At 37.2% G+C, this 10,904-nt stretch overlaps 1 long non-coding RNA gene across 1 annotated transcript; it reads left to right on the top strand.

Moving 5' to 3' along the window:
- Positions 1-780: 780 nt before the first annotated feature.
- Positions 781-9,075, top strand: LOC116665285. Its single transcript, XR_004321821.1, has 3 exons — positions 781-1,588; positions 2,838-2,907; positions 8,188-9,075. It is a non-coding gene; the product is annotated as an uncharacterized LOC116665285 (long non-coding RNA).
- Positions 9,076-10,904: the final 1,829 nt, after the last annotated feature.

Raw genomic sequence — 10,904 nt, 5'->3', positions numbered from 1 at the left:
ATGCCAAAATGATTGAAGTGTGACATGTTCTGATAACCAGCTGTTGGGAACAGACTCAGTTTTCCTAAAAGAGTTGTCCACAAACACCAGGAATGCTTTTCAGCATTCTTCAAGCATTTAAAAATCCACAAAAATACACTTTCCAATATTTTATTTAGAAAGTGAATTGATTTAGATGTCATTAATTATACAAACTCCCATAGTCAGAGCCTGGATCTTTATGAAATTCAATAGAAGAAATCAAAAGACTTTTTGGTTGTTCCTATTTTGTAATAAAAGGGAAGTTAAAAAATGGACTTATGCCATTATCTTGAATACATTTTACAAAGTCTACAGAATATAATGTTAATATTGAACCCATATAGAGAATCAATGAAGCATAACATTCCATACGCTTCAGTTTCTTAATTGGAGGTGGATTACTTTTCAAGCAGTTATGGACCATTTACCACTTAACATGACATTTCCTAGTTTTGGGTTTTTGTAAAAATTAGATTTGTATGGAAATAAATTATTCAACACAAATTGTAAATAAGAAAAAAGTTATAGTAATTATTGAGAAAGCAATAACAGATTCCGTTGAAAATCAAACTAATAATGTCTAGAGGATGAATAGCAGATTGAAACCGGACTCCAGTTTAGGGGATATGTTGAAAATAGAACTGACATATCAAGGTGATTTTATGGCTTATCTCTATGGAGTGATTCACTGCTCCTGATCAGGTGAAATTAAACTCAGGATAAGAGATTCCTCCTCCACAGAAACAAAGAGAACAGACCCAGTGCATCTATTTTCATTAATCAAAATAGATAAAGTTACTCAATACTATTTCTTTAATCTTATTTTTATTGGGAACAAGTTGTACATGAGACAGCCAGATGATGGCTTTACACAATTCCAGAAAACTGCTACTGCTTACAGCCTGGAAATTCCTAGCAAACCTAATACCATCAAGGGATGTGACCATGAACACATAATTGCACAGCTCTCTTTATAAGACTTTGCAATGCATTTCCTAAATTGATATCATTTGGCAATAGCTATAAGTTTATGACAAACCAGAAAGGATTACAATTATGGGTTTGTTCCTAAGAATGCCACACAAAAACTGAAAATTCAGAACCTGACATAAGGCAGTAGAATACTTTCAACCATCACTTTTTCCCATATTTCAAACCAAATACATTGTGTGTCTCGAAACTATATAATAATGGTGTTTTAATGCTTACTCAAAAAGCCACAAAAACCTTTGACCAGATACATAATTCTAAATAGCCCTTATAGACCATGACAGAAATGGAACTGATTTTTTTTTTTTTTATTGGTAATGAATACTTTGTACAGGGTTGGTTAGAAAAGCTGTGTAGCCTGCCTTACTTAAGCAGGTCATCCATCCTGCTTTTTTTCTATCTGCTCCTTTCCACTATCACATTTATCACACATTGTAATTACATATGTATTTGTTTGCATGTATGTTGATTTTCTGTCTTCACCACTAGATTGTAACGTGTATGCTCCATGAGACGAGATAACATGACTATTTATTCATGAGGATATGCTCAACACCCATGCCGGTCACTGTCTTAGGTGCTGAATATTTGTTAAGTACATTAACTATAAGCATTCAATAAGTTTTTGATCAAGATGAACTTAAATGGTATTATATAAATTTGCTTTCTAGATATGACAGAGACAGCTGATTGAATAGATTAATGTGTAATATATATATATATATCTGTCACATGCTTGGAAGAAAAGTTTAAATACTGGGCAAAAGAACCAGCATTCATTCTGTGAACTGAATTATTCAAGACAAAAAAGATAAAATGTTATCAGTAAATGCATTTGGTTCTGCATTAAATGTTAAAAAAAAAAAAGGAAAAAAAAGTATAAAACTTGGAAATTTGGGGTAAACACCAGCATAGAGGTGGTGAGGAAGAGACTTAAGTTTTAGCTGATTCTGAGTTCTATGTGAATATTATTGTGATAATGGCATTAAATAAATAAATGAAGTAATGAAATTTTAGGTTGTATGATAAAAACATAGTGTCCAGAACACATTATATGATAAACTAGCTATCTAGCCACACCTAGGGTATTCTATTTAATTCAGAGAACTGCATTTTAAAATACAAGGGGTAAACTTGTATTTTTCCAAAGGCATTTAGAGTAAGGATCGAAGGAGCTTGAAGATGTCACTGGGAAGGAATGCTTGCTGTGTCCAAGGACGTGGTCATAAGCATTCCTTCATTATTTGAGGGGCTTATCCTGCAGGTCTAGGATAGAAATTGATAACGAGTCCCCGGGGAGCAGATCCAGAACCCTCTGTGAAACTTAGAAAGTGGAAGAATTTGGTTCAACCCAAGGAAGAACATTTTAGCAAAATAATTAAAGTATGAATGGGATTTTTTTTAATATGAGCCTCATGAATCCTGAGATCATCAAAAAGAGGTTAGAAGTCAGAGAAGAAATTCATTTAATCACCGAAGAGACTCTTTTTAGCTATAGCGTTCTAAAGTTGAATAAACAGCTAACATAATGAGTCCTTTAAACCAAAAGTGGTTTCTGTTAAAATTCATGAGCTTTCTCCCTGAACCTCTGTTCATTTTATCTCATTATTTTAGTAATTTTCTCTCACCCACTAGAGCATGTGAGTTTATCTTTTCTTTTACTGGGTTTAGTGAAAGCATGAGCAATAATCTCAATGACTGGTAATTTAAACAAAAGGAGAACTATGACTTTTAATGAAAAGGGTAACATGTTGGCCTAGTGGATGCTGTGGACTCTCTGTGATTGACCAGGACTCCCAGCCTCCAACCTCTGCCTCCCTTTATAGGACTCACGCTGCCATCTGATGCCTGAGTGAAGTGGGCTGATAGAATGAACACCTGGGGATGGAGCAGCATGTGAGTCACCTATGATCTATTTTTCCATTAACTAGGAGGGTGGTGGAGATCATTTATCCTTACTACGCAAGTGAATGGCTTTCACTCACAATGACCCCTGGTCACAGAGCCAGTTAAAAGTGCACCTTCAGTAACTAGCAACAAGGGGTGTGTGTGTGTGTGTGTGTGTGTGTGTCGTGGGGAGGGGGCGGGTAGTGAGTGCTGGTTGAGGCAACTGTGGACTGGACTTCAGGCAGCAGGAGGGTGTGAGATTCGATGCTACTCCTGCAACCTTGGTTAGTTTCATAAAGAGGCATGAAGGGGAAACTAGAGACTTAAGATTATACGTATATATCTTTCAGTGTCTTTCAAAATGTAATTCAGGAAGGAATCACCCAAATAAATTGACTTATTAAAAGTGTCAGATTCCTCAGCACCATCTCCAGCAATGTCAATTCAGTGAGTCAAGGATGGGGCTTAGGAAATCCACGTTTTTATAAACATCCCAGGCAAAGCCCAGGCACATAGTCCACAGACCTCAGGTTGAAAAAAAAAACTATTAGGTTTAGGCAAAAATGACAACCTTGTTCTTTATATTTTTTTAGGTGTATCTCTTGGAACTGAGAGCCAGTCAGTAGGACAAAGGGTTATGGCAGATGTCAACGTGAATGAGTGTGTGTGGGTGTGTATGTGTGTGCACACATGGAATGAGGGTGAGGATGGGGGGGTGTGCCTTTAAGTATTTGAAATGCTCTTTGTGGACTACTATGGGTAAAAGAAATTGTTAGACACTGAAAAATAGTTAGGGGAAAGTAGAAAAAAGGTAGCATCATGTTGAATTTCAAGCCACAATAAAAAATAACTCAGCAGTAAGATACAGTTTGAGTTTGCTTAGGGGTTGAGTATCAAACTTCTATGCAATAACTCACAGCAGATGGATGGCACAATTTGCTTAGGGTTTAAAACATCTATAAGCTGGAATAGCAGACCATTATCCTCGCCATTGCTCTGCCAGCCTTACTTGGACAAGGGGACACATTGCTATTCAAGCCACGTACTGCTCTAATGCTACCAGCGAGCTTAGCAGATAGAGGACAATGATCACGAACTGTTTGACGCAGCTTTTCTGCACAGATTGCGTCTGTAGACCTTGATGAGGTGTTTACTCACCTCCTCTCAACCTTTACTGGAATAGCTACATTTAATAATGCAAGATCACAAAGGTAATTTGCCATTTTTTTTCCACTTGTGTGTAAATGAGAAGGCATGTCACTTGAGGTAATCCGGATACCCAGAATCAAACAAAACAGGCTGAATAAAAGCAGCCTGAAATTCGTCGGGCTTCCTTTGCCTCCGCCTGTTCCCAGAGAGATGTGAGTTTGCAGTGGTTGACCGCAGAGTCACATTTAAAGGAAGGGATTGAAAATGGAAATCATCCCAATGGAAATCAAAGCAACAACTTCTAAACCTGTTCACAGGGTAGCCAATGTGAAGGTATGTTTTGGATCAGACAGCATGCATGACAAATAACTTTTCAAAAGAAAGTATTTCATTAAAACGAAACTCAAAATGAGTTTTGGAAACTCTATGAACGCTTTCTGAAGTGAAATACTGAGAATAAGGAGCAAGTTTATCATTGTCTGATTCATTCATTTCTTCTTTTCCCTTGTTGCGTGGTATTCCTATGGTGTTAATTGCATGGGAGGGGTTCCGTCTGCTTGGAGAACTATGCGTGTGCCCTGCAGTGGGTGTGCTGACAGGGGGACTCCTTGCCAGCTATCGTCACCACTTTTCCACAAGAGCACACACCGCCTGCTCCTTGGGAATAGACCTGCTGAAATCTTTCTAACCATGCGCGGTTTCAGAAATGGTAGCCAGTTTGCAAATTTTTGAATCTTAACTTTCTTTAGCTTTTCTTATACTTTGGCTTCACTCATTCCCTCTCATTCTGTCTATAATGACCCTTCCTTGAGAATATATAAATGCTTTTTTAGCTCCTTTGTTTCTATTACCTATGTTATAGTTTCTTGAATTTTATGAGAAAATAGTTAACTTCTTTTTAAAAGTGCCTCCATTTTGTCCTAAAATAATAATGTTACAAAACATAAAGATATGTCACTGTCACTACTAGAGCTTTGATTGGTTTAATTCAAGAGATAGAAATGAGACCACCAGGGCAATCAAAAGAACCTTAATAGGTGAGGCGGCATTTGAGTTGAGCTTTGAAAAAGGAGGTAATATCCCAAAAGTCACAGATGGACAGACCAAGAATGGCCTGGCAAGGGAAACTCAGGAATAATGAAATACCAAGTGAAGAAAATGAATTGGTTAAGAAAGGCAAGACAAACAAGTGTTTTCATTCACAACTTCCTAGGATTGGACCCATCCAATGGGGAATTAAGCATTATGCAATATTTGTCAGAACATGTATTTAAAGCCAAATTCCTGGAAATCTCAGGATAGTCTTCCATTAAATAGAAGTGACAGGGCATGCTTTCCTTTGGGGTCAATATCCATAAAACAAGGCAATGTAGCAGCACTAATTGATGGGTTGATGGGCTCCAGCATATTATAGTTAGAAAAAATACATATGTAGGCAAGCATGTTGCTTTATTTTTCTTTTAAACTATTATATATGCAGGTGTGTGTGTGTGTGTGTGTGTGGTTTTGCATGAAGCACCTACTTGAAATCTTAGAGTTATGTAAAATTTGGTTGGAAAACCATCATTCTTGTTCTCTACATCAGAAAAAAAAGAAGCTAAGACTCAGAGAAGCTACTCATCGTAGGTCATTTCACAATCTGCTGACCCAGAAGTCATTAGAATGTCCATTGCCTGTCTCCCATTGTTGTGTGCTACTAATTCTTCCCCAGTGCCCCTCTCATCTTATTATTGTAACTATTGATGTTGTTGCTGTTAATATTGTTATTATTGCTAAAGATGAAATATCCAAGAAATTATATGTTCCTAAAATGCTAACCCTGCAAGAAGCTTTGGAGATAAATGCTAACACCATTTCCTGAGGTTGTAAGGGAACGTGAGTGTCCTGCCTGAAATCACATAAATTGTTCTGTGATTGACTCTCTGCCCACCCAGTGTTTCTCTTTGGCTTGTTGCTTCTCAGTTCAACAGGAGTGTTTTGGAGAAACAGGTTTAAAGAAGAGAACTTGTGTCACCGAAGCGATTGCATTAATTTTTGATAGTCAGTATTCAGCTCATTCCATTGAGAAATAATGTAGTCTGTAGATCAGACTAAGCTTTAAATCCAGCAATGAGGTCTGATTTAAAAATCTTAAAAGACTCCTTATTATTTTATTCTGAGAATTAAAAAGGAATACGACCACTGTAAAACATGTATTCTCCAAATTAGACACTTCTTATCATAACTTTCTAGCCCAATTTACTGTACACCTGTTGCTTAGAGGACTAGATATTATCTTAAACATTGGACAGATGACTTATTGCTCTCTAGACCGCTGATGAGCCAACATTGTATCTATTTATTTTCCGTGTTCCTGAACTTTAAGATATCTGTCCTCTCAATAGGAAAACTGCACAGCATATGTAAAACATTTTCCATTGTACTTAAAGATGTTGGCTTTGTGGCTCATCCAAGACTTCAACTTTCTTTGAATTTACCCTGAAAACACCACAGCACCTATTAAGTATCCCTCAGCACTACTGACTTTGCAGTCAAAGTGGAAATGTGATGCCTTCTCTGGGTTTGAATACCAAAAGGAAAAGTCATAAAGTAAAAATAACATGGTAATTTGGCTTCTTTAATGAATGTAAGCAATGTATAGTGAGTTTGTAATTGGAATACTTTCTGTCATTTTGGGGGACCCTAAATATTGGATAATGTCTATGCTCTATTTTTATTCACTTTCCTCCCCATTAATAATAAAGTGTTTTCAATTGGGAATGAGTGTGGCCACAGCTTTTGCTTGGTTTCATTTAGGATTCCAAAATCTAAGGCTTTTCTCTCTGGCTTTCTGTGTGTCTTGTATTACAATTTCATTACTGTTCTGTCTGCTTTGGGAAAATACTTTACCAACAGTCTTATTTATTATATATTCAATTTTTAGAAAAAGATGTGAAATATGAAAAATAATATCAAATAGATGGGTTGCGATGTTTGGGAAGCATTTAATAATTTTAAAGAATACATGCAGCTTTTTTGTGGGGGACAAAAGAGTTATAAATTAAAAGACTCAATTGTTTCCAGCTGCCACACTGATTAATCACATTAAGTCTCCTTTAAGCCTGGGATTCTCTGAAACATCTCTGGTAGACTTTGAAAGACATGACCAACTGAATTTTTTCTACTCTATTCACCACCAGGTCTGCTATCTCCATAGGTTTTATGCATTCTGGTGCATGAAAGGTAACCCCCACAGTTTCCATGACCTCACACTGTTGAACCTTCTGTGCAAATAAAACATGAACCTGAGCACGATGTTCTGAGGAAGGTCTTGAGTCTCAAAAGGAAGTGAAATGGCTTCATTTTTCTTAATGTCTTTTCCTGTAAGTCAAGGATGAAACTGAACATCCTATGCAGAAAGAATGAAAGCCTAAAACTATGTTCAGGAAAAAAAAATATATATATATATGTATGTGTATATATATGAAGATATATATTAGAATATTCCTCTTCTCTTCTTTTTTAACTCCTCTGAATTATCACTTAAAACTGGTATATCAGTTATGCTGTATTCCAATTTTGTTATGCAAGTTTACCCAATGGACCGTGATTTACAGTTTTTTATTAAATAGACAATTCAGTTAAGTTCATCTGGGTCTCTATCCCAAGTCAGATTTTTTTCTCCACTGGGATTAAATAAAAATAGAAAATTTAAAATATCTTTAACTGTATTTTGTCATGGGGAATAAAAAGATTGGCATCTGCCATCACCTGATGGGTTTGGTGGTCAATCCTTGTTTACATTACCTATTTCTATAGTCTTTATACTCACTATTCTGAGGGTTGTCATCAGGTAAAGTGTGGTGCCTTGGTTACAAATACATTGAAAAAAAAAAAAGGATAAAGATGTTTTTTATTTCCTCCAAATGTGGTTACACAGAAATTTAGGGGAAAAGTCTTTTTTTTCAATAAAATATGTAACTCTTTATCCAAAAACAAGTCAATTGATTGCGTTTCTTCCCTCACTATAGGTAGGACATAGGCAAAGAGAGATAATTAGGAGCAAGGATAAAACCTTAGTATAATGGCCCCTACTTTCATTAAAACATCAAGTGATACCAATCTTGTTAATTAATCAACACTCATCTGTGTTGTTTCCAGGAGCTGTAACTCACCTGACCATTGAGAATCTGGACCGGTTGCCTACAGTTCACAGCCAAGCTTCTTGGGCACAGCAGAGTCACTGCTTCAGAGACAGAAAAATGGTTTCATCCCCACCACAGCCTCACCGGATGCACAACTGTGGCTCTTTGATGGCACACTTTCATAATTTTCTAATTGTATTTGAAGCAGTTTCAATGGTGACATATAATCATAACACTCTAACTCTTGGGGACACCATAGGCAAGTCCTTCTTTATGCCCTAAAACGTAGAATAAAAAATGCTAAAGCATTATTTCTGGACAAGGAAGGAATTCAGGAATTCGGTGTATGTTGCGTGATTCTACCTTTGTTACAATCTGTATAATTATATTTTCTATGAAGGGATATGCCTTGCTTAAGAATAATGGTCATAGATTATTAATTCTGTTTGTTTATTATGAAAAGAAAGGCATGTCCCAGGTCAATGCTCAATAGTCTCTACTCTGAGGGCTTCTGAAGATTCCCTAGAACAGCAGGATGTCCTTGCCTCGGGGACCTAATGCTTATTTACCTTGGTGTCCCTGAAGGAAACCTCATCAAAACCTGCACTGACACTCTATTTTGTTGCCTAGTGCTTCCTGTTAGGAAGGCTTTATCTCACAGTCCCATGGCCTTATTAGTCTGTCATCTGTTAAGAAAAGGTAGTGATCACATTTAGGTTCAGTACAAAAAGCAGAGCTTGGATGACAGCTGGGTTTACATTCTAGTTCTACCACCTACTACACACATGCCTAGGCCAGTCACTAAACCCCTCTGAGCCTTCATTTCCTTGTCTTTTTAAAATTGAATTATAGTCAGTTGACAACGTGGTGTTAATTCCTGGTGTACACCATAGTGACTGAATTTTACATATATATATGTGTGTATATATATATATATATTCCATTTCATATTCTTCTTCATTATAGGTCATTATAAGGTATTAGATGTAGTTCCCTGTGCTCTACAGTAGGACCTTGCTGTTTATCTATTTTATATATAGTAGTAAATATCTGCAAATCTTAAACTCACAATTTATCCCTTCCTCCCCCCTTTTCCCCCTGGTAACCATAAGTTTATTTGCTGTGTCTGTGAGTCTATCTCTGTTTTGTAAATAAGTTCATTTGTGCCCTTTTTTTTTAGATTCCACATATAAGTGATATTATATGTATTATATGGTATTTTTCTTTTTTTTTTCTGGTTTACTTCACTTAGTATGATGATCTCCATATCTATCCATGTTGATGCAACATGGCATTATTTTATTCTTTTTATAGCTGAGTAATATTCCATTGTATACATTTCCTTGTCTTTAAAATGAGGATAGTGCCTGTCCATGGTACAATGAGGGTGAATTATGACCTTGTGTTTCTCAAGTGTTAATTTGCATAGGAATCATTTGGTAGATTTTTAACAAGCTCACAGTTGACCCCCAATGTTGCTAGTTCATGGATCATATACTTTGAGTGGTAGCAAGACTATAACTGATGACTGAATATACAAATAGATAACGGCCAACCATATGTAAAAATAGAACTTTGACCCATAACCTGCAGCAACCTGCCCAGGAAACCAACCCCTTATCTTCAATAAGCAGCCCAGAAAGCCAGCCAACAACGTAACTGTAGGAAGTCAGACTGCTATGCCTAGTAATAATTCAGGAAGCCAGGCAGTAACTTCTATAGCAATCAGACCAAAATGGTTAGGACTTGATTAGTAACTGATAGCCTCCCCAATTGTTGTCTAGACTCCCAATTTAGGACCTACCAGACCAAGCCAAAGATGCATCCCTAACCAATCACATAGGATGCACCACTTCTAGTTGGCTCGCCTGCAGCATTCATACACCAAAAGCCTCTAATCAGGGCATCCCCGAAGCTTTCCCTGTTTTCCCCTATGAAGCTTTTCTACTCCTCTGCCTGCCTTTGAGTCTCAGCCAAAAAGCAAGCCATGGTGGCTGACTCCCTTGCTATAGCCAGCTCTGATTAAAAAGCCCTTGCTTGTTCTCATCTGGTTGGTCTTTATTTCTATACAAGTGACTTGTGAAAAGTACCTGTTATTTAGTGAGGGCTCAACAGATTGCAGCCTTAGGCTTTAGAAGGCAGTAGAGCTAGAGGCTCCTCTCCTCCTCTTGGAGAAGGTCTTCATCCTTCAGCTTCCCATCTCCTACTTCCCCAGAAAGGTGGTTTCCTGGCCTCATTAAAGTTCACACACACTCTGCCTAGTTCTCCTTTCTATGGCAATAATATCTTCTCTTGAATTGGAAGGAGCTTGTCTATTCGTCTTTTTTTTTTTTTTTTTTTGCTTTATCCTCTCCTTACATTGTATTTATGTCTCCCTTGGGGAAATCACTTGGAGGGAAAGTGGCTGGGGCAAGGGACAATTTGGATATTCTTGTCTTTCCTAGCCTAGAATCCCCCCAATAGCATTCCAATCTCACACCCTTTTTCCTGCTGAGCATTACTGCCCATAATCATGATCACCCTCAAGGTATCTTAACAGGAGGAAGACAGCATCCAAGGAGGAAGAGAAGGAAAAGGGTGACTCAGATTTCTCATAGTCCAAGCTCAAATGGAAACTCCATAACCCACATTGACATTTAAAAATCTCTTTGGCACAGTACAAAGAGCAATGGACAAATGGCTGTGCAAAGAAAGAATGTTTCAAACATAAATATAGCTGGAAATGGTTGCCAA

Source organism: Camelus ferus, chromosome 8 (assembly GCF_009834535.1).
Source record: "Camelus ferus isolate YT-003-E chromosome 8, BCGSAC_Cfer_1.0, whole genome shotgun sequence".
Taxonomy (NCBI): domain Eukaryota; kingdom Metazoa; phylum Chordata; class Mammalia; order Artiodactyla; family Camelidae; genus Camelus; species Camelus ferus.
The sequence above is the reverse complement of the archived record's forward strand: the minus strand, read 5'-3'. Positions and strand labels throughout refer to the sequence as shown.